Raw genomic sequence first — 13,595 nt, 5'->3', positions numbered from 1 at the left:
TTCACTCACTACATCCCACCCCCTCGGGGTTAGCAGACCTTCCTTCATGTTCAAAGATTATCTGTTAATCCAAAATGTGCAGGAGCATGAGACGGCAGGAAAGGGACCAATACTCTGGGGGTAGGGAGGGAGGGATGCATGGCTTTATTTGTTTGTTGGCTTTCATATTAATCCATTGGAACACAGTGCAGTTTCCCCCCTCTTTTCTGGGCATGTGTAAATGTTTTAGAGCCATTAAATGGAAGATGAAATTTTCAATGGATAGCATGTAAAAGTATTAATTGTAAAGACCATTATTTGGTGTCCATGAGGCTGAATCAGCTTAGCCACTCCATTCCCCCATTTGCATACAAAATGCTTTATTTTGGCAATCAATGAAAGTGCTCCACTGTATGTGTGGCTTATCACATGCTTGCAGGAAATGGATTCCTTAGCCATCTCGTTAAATTCTGTTGATGCAGAACAATTTGAAACATGGCACAGGCAGCAATGACATTTAAAGATGCCTCGGCTTAATTATATTTTGCAAACATTTGGGCTGTTTGTCCTCGGGGATAAAGTGCCTCCACTACAAAGTTAACTTGTTAATAATTCAAAATGAATCTCGCTTTTTGTTGAGCACCAATCATTATCTCCTATTAGTGCTGGTTAAGGGCATTCAAGGTGCCTCAAACACACAGGGGAAGACATGCTGCTATTTAATGCTTAAAATGAAGCACACACATGCAGAACCATGAACCTGGTAAATTTCAGCGGAAAAAACAAACAGCCACTAAAGTTCCTGGAAAAATGTCAGCCTTAAAGACAGAGAGGAGATGCTTAAGTGCACAATAGCAAATAAATGCACTTATGTGGAAAAATACAAACAGGAAACAGGAAAAGAAGATGTTAGCAGAGATTATGTAACTTAGGCACTAAAGGCCACCGTATTCTCTAAACAAGCCATTTTGTACAATGTGTCATCCGAACAAAAGTGTTTATAGCTGCTCCGAAATGCTGCAATCAAAGATGGAGCTGCCGTCAAACACAGGTACAAGATGCGATGATGCGTTCAAATGAGGTTAACAAAGCAGACACACATTTTCATTTAATGTATATAGAGTTGAAACATTTTTTGATTAATAAATTAGTAGATTTCAAATAAACAAATAAGCAATAATTTTTGTAATGAATTAATTATTTATGTCATTTTTTCTGGCAAAAATTTAAAACGTTATTTTGGTTTTTTTGCTTCTCATTTCTTTGTCTTATGTTAACTGACTATCTTTGGATTTCGGACTGGTAGTTGGACAAAACAAGACATTTGAAGATGGCACATTGGGCTTTAGGAAATTGCTATGGGCATTTTTTCACAATTTTGGCTTTATATAGAACAAACAATTAGGGATGCGCAACATTGGATTTTTGATGATATCAGATATGCCGATATATATCAACTCATTTGACTGATATATATCAACTCATTTGACTCATGTGACCGATACCAATATCGATATATCCACTTTTTCCCCACCTAATTTTAGTGACCACCACGTCTCTTCTGTAGTGGAATTAACAACATATTATGCATGCATACTCTTATGTGATGGCCCACCCGCAGATGGAGACATGAAATACAATACTTTACGATGACTATAATATTCATTCATTGTGGAAAAATAAGAAAAAAGCTGTTGGCCAATTTTAGAAGTTCATTTTAAAGCCGATATTGGCTGATGTCGATTATGTACCACTATTATCAGTACGTTAGTGGATTCCTATAAAGCCAAAATCAGCCGATACTGACAACGTGCCAATATTATTGTTTACCCCTATAAACAATTTATCAGTTCATCAAGAAAATAACTGGCTGATTAATCGATAATGAAAAGAATTTTTAGGTACAACTTTTAATTTATATACTGATATGGGACAGTTCACCCCCAAATCAAAAATACATATTATTCTCTTACTGATAGTGCTATTTATCAGTCTATACTCGCTCCGAGTGCCAGGGCGCACTCTGACACAAACGGAACCGTTTGTTAAGTCAGAGCACTGTTGGAATGTAGTTTGGTTATTCAGAGCACCACACTCTGAGAGTGGCAGAGCGCACTCTGGGCACTCTGGAGAGAATGAGCAGCAGAACCCAGAGCGGTGTGAATGTGTGATGAACTTAGGCATTCATTAATTCCTGTAGAAACGGAACACTATTTCTTCAAACAACAGCACTCTCATTTTAATAGTCGAGTGTCAGATTGGATTTATGTAAGCACCCTCGATTGTTTTGGTGTGTGTCATCCTGCCAAAATAAGTGGCATCTACTGCTAGCTTACCTAGTTCGGGGCTGTCACGAACACGAGCCTCTCGTAGAGTAGATGCACGCTTATTTCTGTATGGTGATACAGTTTAAAGAAAACAGTTCCCACATGAACCCGCTCCTAACAAGGTGTGTGGATTATCCTGAGTTACAAGGTCATGATTTCTGGAAAGAGACACTGCTGTTGAGTTTTTCAAATATATTTTTTGGCTCTTTCAGCACCACAAGTCAAGTGCCATCTCATTCTATTATATTTGAGAGAAGGCAGACATAGCTATGGCTGATATCTCCAACTCTCAACAACTCACACCAAAACAATCTAGACTGAGAAAAAGCACTATGGCAGGAGGAACAATATGTAAATTTTATTTTAGGGTGAACTGTCCTTTAACAGTATTTCATAAAAGAATGCAATGTCAGGACAAAGGGATACTAAAAAATGGCTGCAAAAAAAACAGTTCAATGTACTGTTTATGCTTCAACTACAACAACTAAAAGCAAAAACATAGAGCAGCAACATACTCCTGAATCTTAACGTATTAGCGTTGCTTGTTCACATACAGGAAAACATGTCTTTGTATACATGCTGTATACGTGCATTCATGAGGAGGAGCTCTCATTTGAGCCCTCCACAGAAAGAAGTGTGCATGTTTTGTTCATGATAGTCCATAAAAGCAACACAAATTTAAATTGCATCCCTCTGTGATAGTGTCTGTCCTTCTGATAGTGACAAATTAAAGTGTGCAGACTGGCAACCACACAACTAAAAGACAGTCAAGGTCTGGCCTATATTGTAAAGCATGTTTCGACTCCATTAATCCACCTCATTCACTTTTCACAGCCATCTTTCTTCTACTGTATGAATATACAGGATTCAAATTTGTGCCAGTGTGTCCTTCATGAAACTCAAAGCCAGGTGCATCCCCATCAATATCAGCAAAAAGAGGACAAAATTAAATCTCAAAATATACACTGTAGGAGTGCATTGATTTAATATACTGCCATAAGCCCTTGCTCCTACACTCGACATGCAATTTGGAAATAAATTGACTGATTTAGATAGAGGCACGGGGAGGAGTGGGAAAAAAACCTGATGTAAACCTGGTCTGCGACTATTGAGTAAGGTGACATTGCGCAACAAATCACTTGCATGAATAGAGAAAGAAAACGATTTCTATTTCTAAAAAGTAATTTTGTTTGGGGAAGGTGCGTTGATTGCCATGTATGTGAATCTATTCCTCACTACACTCGAGGAGTATGAACATTTTATAAAAGTCAATGTTATATTTTGCTGTTAGCATAATAATCAGAAGGCCAGACTTTCATCCAAAGAAAAACAGAATCTCATTTATTCCAAGTACACAATAGAAGGCCAACTGCAACAGCCTATCTCTCCCGTGCTTTGTACACTGCTGTGCAGGAGCAGAAATAGTTGACTTTTGCAGCAGCAGAGTCCATTGTGTTTTAATTGAGCCCAATGAAGAATAATTAAGTAATTAAAGGCTTGATAAGAGAGAGGCACAGTAAACAGATAAAAGACAAGTGCTGGTATTAACAATATGGTACACTGCAGAGTGAATTGGACATACCTCCAGGATGGCATCACTAAAAGAAGACAAAGCATCAAAGGCACTACCCAAAATGGGCCAACAGTCTGTATGTCATTTCTTAAAAGAGCTTGTGGCTGTGAATATGCACACAAAATTTAATACTTCCCAGCTGGATTTTGGGAATGGGAGTGCACTGTGATATTTTCACCACTCTGACATTAGCGGGTTTATTTTTTGAGTAATTGCACAGCTTGATGTGTACTCAGTGGTTTCCATGAGAACGATGAAAGTCTTATTTCAACAATGCCGCAATTATGGGGAAATGTGGGAATACATTTTGAGCCAGTTCACAGTTGAGTTGGCTGGAATAATAGGAATAGAAAACAGAAACAGGGAGCAATGGTGAAAATGGCAATTCGAAACTGTTTTTAAAATACCAGCCTGTTACGACAACAAATCCCTGCAACTAGAATCTCTAATACCCTCTATGTGTCAGATACTGCAGCATGTCCATATTACTTTGAAGTAGTTCATGGTGCCAAAATTTCCCAAACAGTGGTATCTGCTTTATTCAACATACAGCAGCCATAATCTCTGTTGGCATCATATGCTGGTTGGCAGTGATAATCTATAATCCATTCATCCAGAGAGGGTACACAAATGCATATTTGTTTCCTAGGATTAAAAGCTTATAGAGGGTGTATGGCATGGCCAATAATGTTCATCCATGCCAGCTATGACAGAATTTTCAGCTGTATTTCAGATACAGTGGTTTTTAAGTCACAAGGCAATATCCCAAGTATTTAAAAACAAAGCACAGAATAAAATGTTCCAATATTATTGGGATGGAAAAACCTAATGTAAATGTTCAGCCATGCTAATATCTCTTTTAATGATAATTTTACAATTCGGCTGGTTCATAGATGTGAAAAGAATTTTGAAATAGTCATTTCATAGCCCTGCCTGCCAACCAGCTCTATGGTCAGCAAACGAAGCTGTCACATGCAGGTCACCAGTTCAAAGTCCAAGATTGAAAAGGTCTACAACCATTGTTTGACAGAGATCAAATCTACATTGCTGCAGAAATAAGATGCCAGTCAGGACACTGAAGAAAATCCTTTTTTAACCAAAACACCTACTGTAGTTTCAACACTACCAATGGAAAAAAAAAACTCTTCTTACTGTTTGAACAATTTAATATCACTTTGTCATTGTTGTCAAAACAGCCTGACAAGTCTATCAAGGTAGACACACTGGTTCCAACTTGGAAGTTATTCTCAAGAAGACTGATCTGACAACAGGCTTGCTGTTTTGATTCGTAGACAAGCTGCCAACAATTGTATAAAAAATTCATATGAAATATCCACCTTAGAAACAATAACTTCAAGTGATTCTTCACTTAGCTTAAATTTCCTTGATGTCTGATGCCTTGGGTTGAGTCTGTCGACACATCAGAGGCTGTATTTCTGACGTGTTGACCAATCAAAGGCTGATCTTAAAGGTACTGCCCTTTTTCCAGGCCCCAGTGTGTGTCATCAGTGTATGGGGCTAACTGGTTTGCGTAGTTCACTTGCAAGGGGTGATGTTGTACCTTTCAATGGACTTTGTCTATTTTGGAGAAAGCCAATTCCCTACATACTTGAAACCCAAAGTTCACTGTAACGTTGACATATTCAGCTAAGACTACCAGCATATCATGCAAATAAAAGACTTAATTGTCACCAGCATTTAACCACCCATAGCACACTGAGCAGTTTCAACAAAACTACTTATAGATCATTAGCCCTTGCATATGGTTTGCCACAGCAAGCACATGAAGTGTTGTCCACTCTAAAGTATCGAAATGTCCTCACTGAGCAAAAGTAGTTGACTAGAATGATAGGAAATACACCTGGGTCCAATTTGAGCTCTATTTAACACATTTCACTAGTAGTTTGTCCCCTAAGGCTCTGTTGCAGGACAATAAAATAACTTCTTGCACCCACCACCCAATTGAATAGTGGCCAGTCTTATATTAACAGCTGTACTCAACACGTTGAACTCTAAGAGCAAGGGACCAGCTGGGCATGCTAGAAGGCTACATCTGTACTCACAGAACTGGAGTTACATCACTGTAACTACTGTTGTACATGGACACAGACCTTCACCCTTTCAGAGTCTTTGCTTCTGAAAACCATGACCAAGAGGTGGTAGAAAAGCAGTACACTCAAAACGGGCCTGATGATGCAACCACAAACTTCGGCCAAACTTTTTATGAAATGAAAATTATGTTTTGGTAGTGGAGCACCAGCCAATAGGGACTCTCACAACCCACAGTATCTAAATAATCAAGTAGACAGAGGTGCCTCAGGTATCCTTCCTCTCACCTTGCAATACAAGCCAGCTCCTCTTTCTACAGCACTCTACAACACTGAAAAAAACTAAAGATCTGGAGGTCATAATCGTTAGATATGACTACACCAAAGTTGAGTCATACTCAGACCATATTCAGTTTACACTGGCAGTTCAAAGGTGCAGATTCAACTGGGGTACCAAGCAATAGCCAGTAGCTGCAAAGCCTCCAAAGCACCCCTTAATAACCATTCAAATACCAGATGACTACTCACTGTCAAGCATTCATACCATATGCAACCAAATGCAATTGCCCCACAAATTTGTACAACATGGAAAACACAACCTTTATAAAGCACTTCATCAAGTGGTGTGCTGACTATTCATTCATTCATTCATTTTCCGTAACTGCTTATCCTGTTAGGGGTCGCAGGTGAATGGATCCTATCCCAGCTGATATTGGGCGAGAGGCAGTGTACACCCTGGACAGGTCACCAGACTATCACAGGGCTGACACATAGAAACAGACAACCATTCACGCACACATTCAAACTTACATCCAATTTAGAGTCACCACTGTGTGTAGTTTACATGTCTTTGGACGGTGGGAGGAAGCCGGAGTACCCACAGAAAACCTACACTGATACAGGGAGAATATGCAAACTGCACAGAACAGCTCCCCCACCTCTAGCCCCAGGTTCAAACCAGAAACCCTCTTGCTGTGAGCTGACAATGCTAACCCCTGCAACACCGTAACTATATGGAGTCTATAATGCACTAAGAGCTTAAAATCAATCCTAAAGGTAGCTAATGAAGGGATGAAAGAACTGGAGTGTCCACTTTGTACTCGACAAATATTTAGCTGATGCATCTGACCAAGCAAGAGGCAATGGATTATTTGCCCATTTCAGAATAGAGAGCATGACAGTTTGCTGAGTGGAATGTGATAAATACATAAATAATAGATTCCACACTTTTGCAAAAATCTGACTGCTTCAAACTTGAACATGACTGCACCACTTTTTAAACATGCTTGTCTCAGCGGGAGCTACTGTATAAAAACTCCAGATTTTTTTGCAGTAATTGCATGAATTTGCATCTTCATAAAACATGACAAATATTTCAGATTTATTTGCATCTGGCTGGAGTAGAACATTGAGCCATCCACTTCTGAATGTTTATGATGACAGTCAATCCCTGTGGCTTTTGAGAATTGCATAATAAGTGGAGCTGCATACCATCTGCATAATCAAGAACACTATATATAGCCTAAAGATAACTTGTAAATACAAAACAGGACGGGACCTAAATATGACCCCTGGGGAACTCCACAAAGCATCATACAGGAGAAGAACCTCAAAACCTCAATATTTAGGTGCTATTTTTAAACCTAAACCTTTTCAAGCAACTGTCATGTTCACTGTCCACCCAATGTTTAATAATGATTGCATGATTAAGATTGCTAAGTACAGTACTAAGGTCAACAGTACATCTGATCAAACGTTAGCATCAAATCGTTAGCATCAAATCAATAACTTTGATTTGATTTGGATTACTTTGAGTAAATTCAGTTGCATTTTTTTCAGTTTGGTGAGCCCTAAAACCTGACTGGAGTTGATATAAGGATTTTTAATTTTCATTCAAAGAGACAATCTCCAATAACATTCTCCAGAACTGTGACAAGAGGAGGAGACTTGTTCATGCATGTTCAGGGTATTTGCATCTCATAGGTTGTTCAAGGGGTGTTGGACATTGGCATTTTATTACACATGATCAATCTATACACTGAACATACAGTACAGGCCAAAAGTTTGGACACAGACTTGACTGTGGAGGCCAGGTCATCTGCCGCAGCACTCCATCACTCTCCTTCTTGGTCAAATAGCCCTTACACAGCCTGGAGGTGTGTTTGGGGTCATTGTCCTGTTGAAAAATAAATGATCGTCCAACTAAACGCAAACCGGATGGGATGGCATGTCGCTGCAGGATGCTGTGGTAGCCATGCTGGTTCAGTGTGCCTTCAATTTTGAATAAATCCCCAACAGTGTCACCAGCAAAACACCCCCACACCATCACACCTCCTCCTCCATGCTTCACAGTGGGAACCAGGCATGTGGAATCCATCCGTTCACCTTTTCTGCGTCTCACAAAGACACGGCGGTTGGAACCAAAGATCTCAAATTTGGACTCATCAGACCAAAGCACAGATTTCCACTGGTCTAATGTCCATTCCTTGTGTTTCTTGGCCCAAACAAATCTCTTCTGCTTGTTGCCTCTCCTTAGCAGTGGTTTCCTAGCAGCTATTTGACCATGAAGGCCTGATTGGCGCAGTCTCCTCTTAACAGTTGTTCTAGAGATGGGTCTGCTGCTAGAACTCTGTGTGGCATTCATCTGGTCTCTGATCTGAGCTGCTGTTAACTTGCGATTTCTGAGGCTGGTGACTCGGATGAACTTATCCTCAGAAGCAGAGGTGACTCTTGGTCTTCCTTTCCTGGGTCGGTCCTCATGTGTGCCAGTTTCGTTGTAGCGCTTGATGGTTTTTGCGACTCCACTTGGGGACACATTTAAAGTTTTTGCAATTTTCTGGACTGACTGACCTTCATTTCTTAAAGTAATGATGGCCACTCGTTTTTCTTTAGTTAGCTGATTGGTTCTTGCCATAATATGAATTTTAACAGTTGTCCAATAGGGCTGTCGGCTGTGTATTAACCTGACTTCTGCACAACACAACTGATGGTCCCAACCCCATTGATAAAGCAAGAAATTCCACTAATTAACCCTGATAAGGCACACCTGTGAAGTGGAAACCATTTCAGGTGACTACCTCTTGAAGCTCATGGAGAGAATGCCAAGAGTGTGCAAAGCAGTAATCAGAGCAAAGGGTGGCTATTTTGAAGAAACTAGAATATAAAACATGTTTTCAGTTATTTCACCTTTTTTTGTTAAGTACATAACTCCACATGTGTTCATTCATAGTTTTGATGCCTTCAGTGAGAATCTACAATGTAAATAGTCATGAAAATAAAGAAAACGCATTGAATGAGAAGGTGTGTCCAAACTTTTGGCCTGTACTGTAAGTCACTGCTAAAGTAAAGGGTTGCAGTGGCACAAGCTAGTTTTAATTAGCTTGTGAAAATGATTCAGTCTTACATTAAACCCAAATGCTAACACTGTCGAGACTGAATGAACAACAACATGATGCACATTAAAATACTGCAATATCACAATTATTTCATAACAGTGTAAAACCAATGACAGAATCTATAGCTGCTATGTATGAGGAGAGAAATGATGCCATTAACAAAACCAACATGCCAATGACAATCTGTATAACTGACAATGATCCATGTTAAAATTGAATACATGTATGCAAGTTAACCCCAGGGATGTAGCAACAAAGACTAAACATATATAGGCACAGTGGAATAGTAGAGCAGGATTTATCAGCTTAACCTCCTCACAATGTCTTCAAAGGACATTCTGACAGGGTTGTAAAAGTATTCTGTCATGTTTCATTGAGAAAACTCAGCTCTTTGCTAAGTTACCTGCACACAGCTCCAACTATCCATTCATGTTGCTCCATGTCACTTCAGCTTTCAGCAGCCTCTAATAGCACATGTCTAAATTCTCTGTAAATCCACTCTGCACCATTTTAGCAGTGTTTGATGGGGTTTTTTGCCATGTAAGTGCACAATGGCAGATACTGAGTGTTGCCTGCTTTTAGCTTGCAGGGAGTAACCATGCTGACATCTGTGTATGATGATGTACAGTACACATACAAATATGTATGGTGAACTATACTCCTCTGGAAGTACATCTAGGTAATCTTTGATCACATTTATACCACTGATTATGTATCTGACCCCTGAACTAACTGGGTATTTCTTAGGCTATAACACATTGATCACTCTGTCAAGGCCGTGGCCTCTGCATGGCCCTTTTTCCTGATAAGTCCTCTAGGTCCTATCTACTTGACCTTTTGTGTTGTAGATTTGAGCTTAAAGGGACAATTCACCCCCAAATCAAAAAGTACATATGTTCCCTCTTACCTGCAGTGCTATTTATCAATCTAGATTGTTTTGGTGTGAGTTGCAAAGTGTTGGAGCTATCGACAGTAAAGATGTCTGCCTTCTCTTGAATATAATGGAACGAGATGGCACTCGGATTATTGTGCTAAAAGAGCCAAAAAAAAAAAAAAATGCACCTAAAAACTCAACAGCAATGTCTCTTTCCAGAAACTATGACCCAGTCATTCGAGATAATCCACAGACCTTGTTGTGTGCAGTTTCATGTAGGAACTATTTTCTTTCTACCAAACTACACCTGCCAACCCTATAACTGCGCAGAAGGAAGTGTGCATCTACTCATGGACGGGAGGCTTGTGACAGCCCGAGATTGTAAACATTAATGGGGTCCTCCTCAACTAAGCTGCAATATTAGCTGGCTCAGTGGTTCTAGGTGAGCTAGCAGTAGATGCTGCTTCCTTTGGTGACCCACACCAAAAGAATCAAGGGCGCGTTCATAAGTCCAATCTGACAGTCTACACTAAAATTAGAGTGCTGTTGATCGAAGATATCGAGAGTTTCATTTCTACATGAATTAACGAATGGTAAAGTGCAATACACATTCACTCGCTTTGGGGTTGCATTTTTGATGTATGAAAGGCGCTATATAAATAAAGATTGATTGATTGATTGATTGATTGATTCACTCTGCTTCATCACACATTCACTCACACTTCCTTCTGTAAATATGTGCCTTTATTTTTAAAGTGACAAACATGAGCACAGACTTGCCAAAAAGCTTTGAAAAGTTTTCTGTTTTTAATTCTAAAGTTCATTTTCATTTAACTAGATAAATCAGTCACATTTAACTGCCTATGTATTGTGCGTTTCAAGGAAGGTACTTATAATATTGTGCAGTCCAAATATGGAATACAAATTTGTACTAACTGACTGATTCTCTGTCTTTGTACAAAATAAGATTCAAAAGTGTTTTGATTTCAAAAAGATTTTGTATTGAATAATCTTTATTTTTGTCTTCAACCTTTTTTTCCATTATCTATAGCAGCCTAATTTACTAAAATATCTTCAGTACACGTGATTATGTCAACATCTATATCCAGATTTTTCTTAGCAGCTAATCAAAATTGACAATGTAATTAAGGATGTAAAAGATATGAAGTTTAATTGAGATTTTATTCTGCATTGTTACTTTTTTTTATTTATATTTTTTCTGTCTCTTTAAAGGTGAGGGTTTTAGATAAGCTCATGGTGAGTTTCTACCTCATCTGCACATGTATTTCATTTTTATTATTTCTCTGTCTGACCTTTTTTTTTTTAAATGAAAACAAATGAAATGAAAACTTAGCGAATGAAAACTTTACTTCACTTTTAAACTTACATAAGAGACTGATGGCAGCAGGAGAATCTCACACAACAGCATAAAATAGGACTTTTGTATTATAATATGTAAATAAAATACTGAATGTTTTCCTCCTTCGTCAGTAGATTGTACCATTTACAACAAATCTATCAGACACCATAAACTACACTGTAAGTTACTAGGCTGGTGGGACTCTGAGTAGGTGAAAGCCTGTCCTCACCATGCCGTACCTGAGCCTGCACTGCCATCTGCTGCTCTCTGGGATGAAACACACAGCAGAGGGGCCGCAGACTGGATGGGTTATAGGTCATGTGTTGCTTTCAAGTGCTCTTCGTAAATAACCAATTTGTGAATGCAAGTTGTTTATTCAAGGCCATTGCTTGGTAACAATTAATAAATCCCGATAAATAACCTTTCTTGGCCATTGTCTATTTTAGAAATGAAACAATACAGAGCTAGTTTGTCTCATAACAAAGGGATGCACTGAAAGACTTGCACATCAGGGGTGTAAACTCAAACTAAACTTAGTGCTCCACTCAGTTATGTTAGAAGGTACTAGAACAAAGTGATAGGGGATGCACACAGCCAGGGGCAAAATACACATTCACAGGGCTCAACGGTAACAGTCGCCAGGTTGTCATTGGCAACCATTTTGAGAAACTGAGAAACGTATAATAAAAAATAAGGACAACAAAAAGCAAAGCACAACCCAAAAAAAAAATATTTTAGATATTTGTTCCATGAGTGATGTTTGAATATTGCTGTTACATCAGAACCAGAACCACACAACACTGCACGTGCCTTAGTGCATTTACTGGCGAACACACAGGCCTCTGTTTGTGAGACAATGATTGAAATTTAAAATTAAGTTGTTTGACTGTGGGATGAAAAGTCTGTCTAACATCAACAAACAAAGGTCCAAATTGGTTCAATTGAGAGAACCAGACGAACCCTAATGAAAAAGAAAGGATATTTGAAAAGTCTTGGGAGACAAAGTATCCCAGCATCTTTGAACTAGACAGAAAATTATATTGCAAACCATGTACAACACATGTAAAGTGTCTGATAAAACACATACTACAAAGAATTTGGTTTGATAATCATAAAAAATATTTGATTTTAAGCTGATTTATAACTGCACAGTATCCTAATTACTTGAAATATAAGTCTACTAAAAATGGCAACCACATTTTCCGTTTCAGCCGCCAAAAGCTGACGCCTGGTTGCCAGCCTGGCGGTCGCCAAATATTAGTGTTGATGGCTCATCTTTGACATCTTCAGCAAGCTCAATTTTAGCATTTAAAATTACAAAGCAGAAAACAACATATTGCTTTCTTCAGAAACGAAAGTGTGTCACTCCTCACTTCTTCAGCACCTCTTTATGGCGCACCACAACATGACACTATGACAATTCCAATCAGAAATGTCAGCTGGTAGAAATAACAACGCAAACCCAGAGCATTTACCAGATCGATATCATGCGACTGACACGCCTGTGCTTGTGTTTTTTTTTCTTCCTCTCTGACAAATCAAAGTGATGCACTTTCCATCCAAAGCCATCACTCTGCCACTTTTATCAAACCTGAATAACAACTAGCCGACTGAGAGCTGTCATGAAGTTGCACACTGGAATCCTGCATTGCCTCACATGTCAATCAGCAGAGCACTGATCTGCCTGACAAACACTTCTCCTTTAACCACCCACACAGTCACACAGTGAGCCGACTTACCTTAAACCAGGTGTTTTTTCCTCACCAGTCTCTGGGCAAAAGCATCCACAACTCATTTCCCAGACTTGGCTGGTTGCAGCAGTGATTCTGGATTATGGCAAAACAAACAAACAAAAAAGTCAATACATTTTGAGAGATAAAAACAAAAAACTTCTTGATCTTGTGGCGCCCCCTAGGGGTAAAATGCCAGGATTTATTCAGGTCTGTGAATGTTAGGATGTGCAAATGATCTGTACACATCACAGATTTAAATAGATTGGTCCATCATATTATCAAACTAATTCTGTGGAGATTTAATAC

General features: G+C 39.0%; 1 long non-coding RNA gene across 1 annotated transcript in view; it reads right to left on the bottom strand.

Annotated features, from left to right (window-relative positions):
- Positions 1 to 13,595, bottom strand: part of LOC117258135 (uncharacterized) — a 45,408-nt gene that overhangs the window by 25,649 nt on the left and 6,164 nt on the right. Inside the window, exon 2 of the long non-coding RNA XR_004501754.2 lies at positions 13,296 to 13,382. This is a non-coding gene — a long non-coding RNA (uncharacterized LOC117258135). The remainder of the gene's footprint in view (positions 1 to 13,295; positions 13,383 to 13,595) is intronic.

Source organism: Epinephelus lanceolatus, chromosome 2 (assembly GCF_041903045.1).
Source record: "Epinephelus lanceolatus isolate andai-2023 chromosome 2, ASM4190304v1, whole genome shotgun sequence".
In the NCBI taxonomy this organism is placed as follows: Eukaryota; Metazoa; Chordata; class Actinopteri; order Perciformes; family Serranidae; genus Epinephelus; species Epinephelus lanceolatus.
Note: the sequence above shows the minus strand (reverse complement) of the source record. Positions and strands in the feature narration are given on the sequence as shown.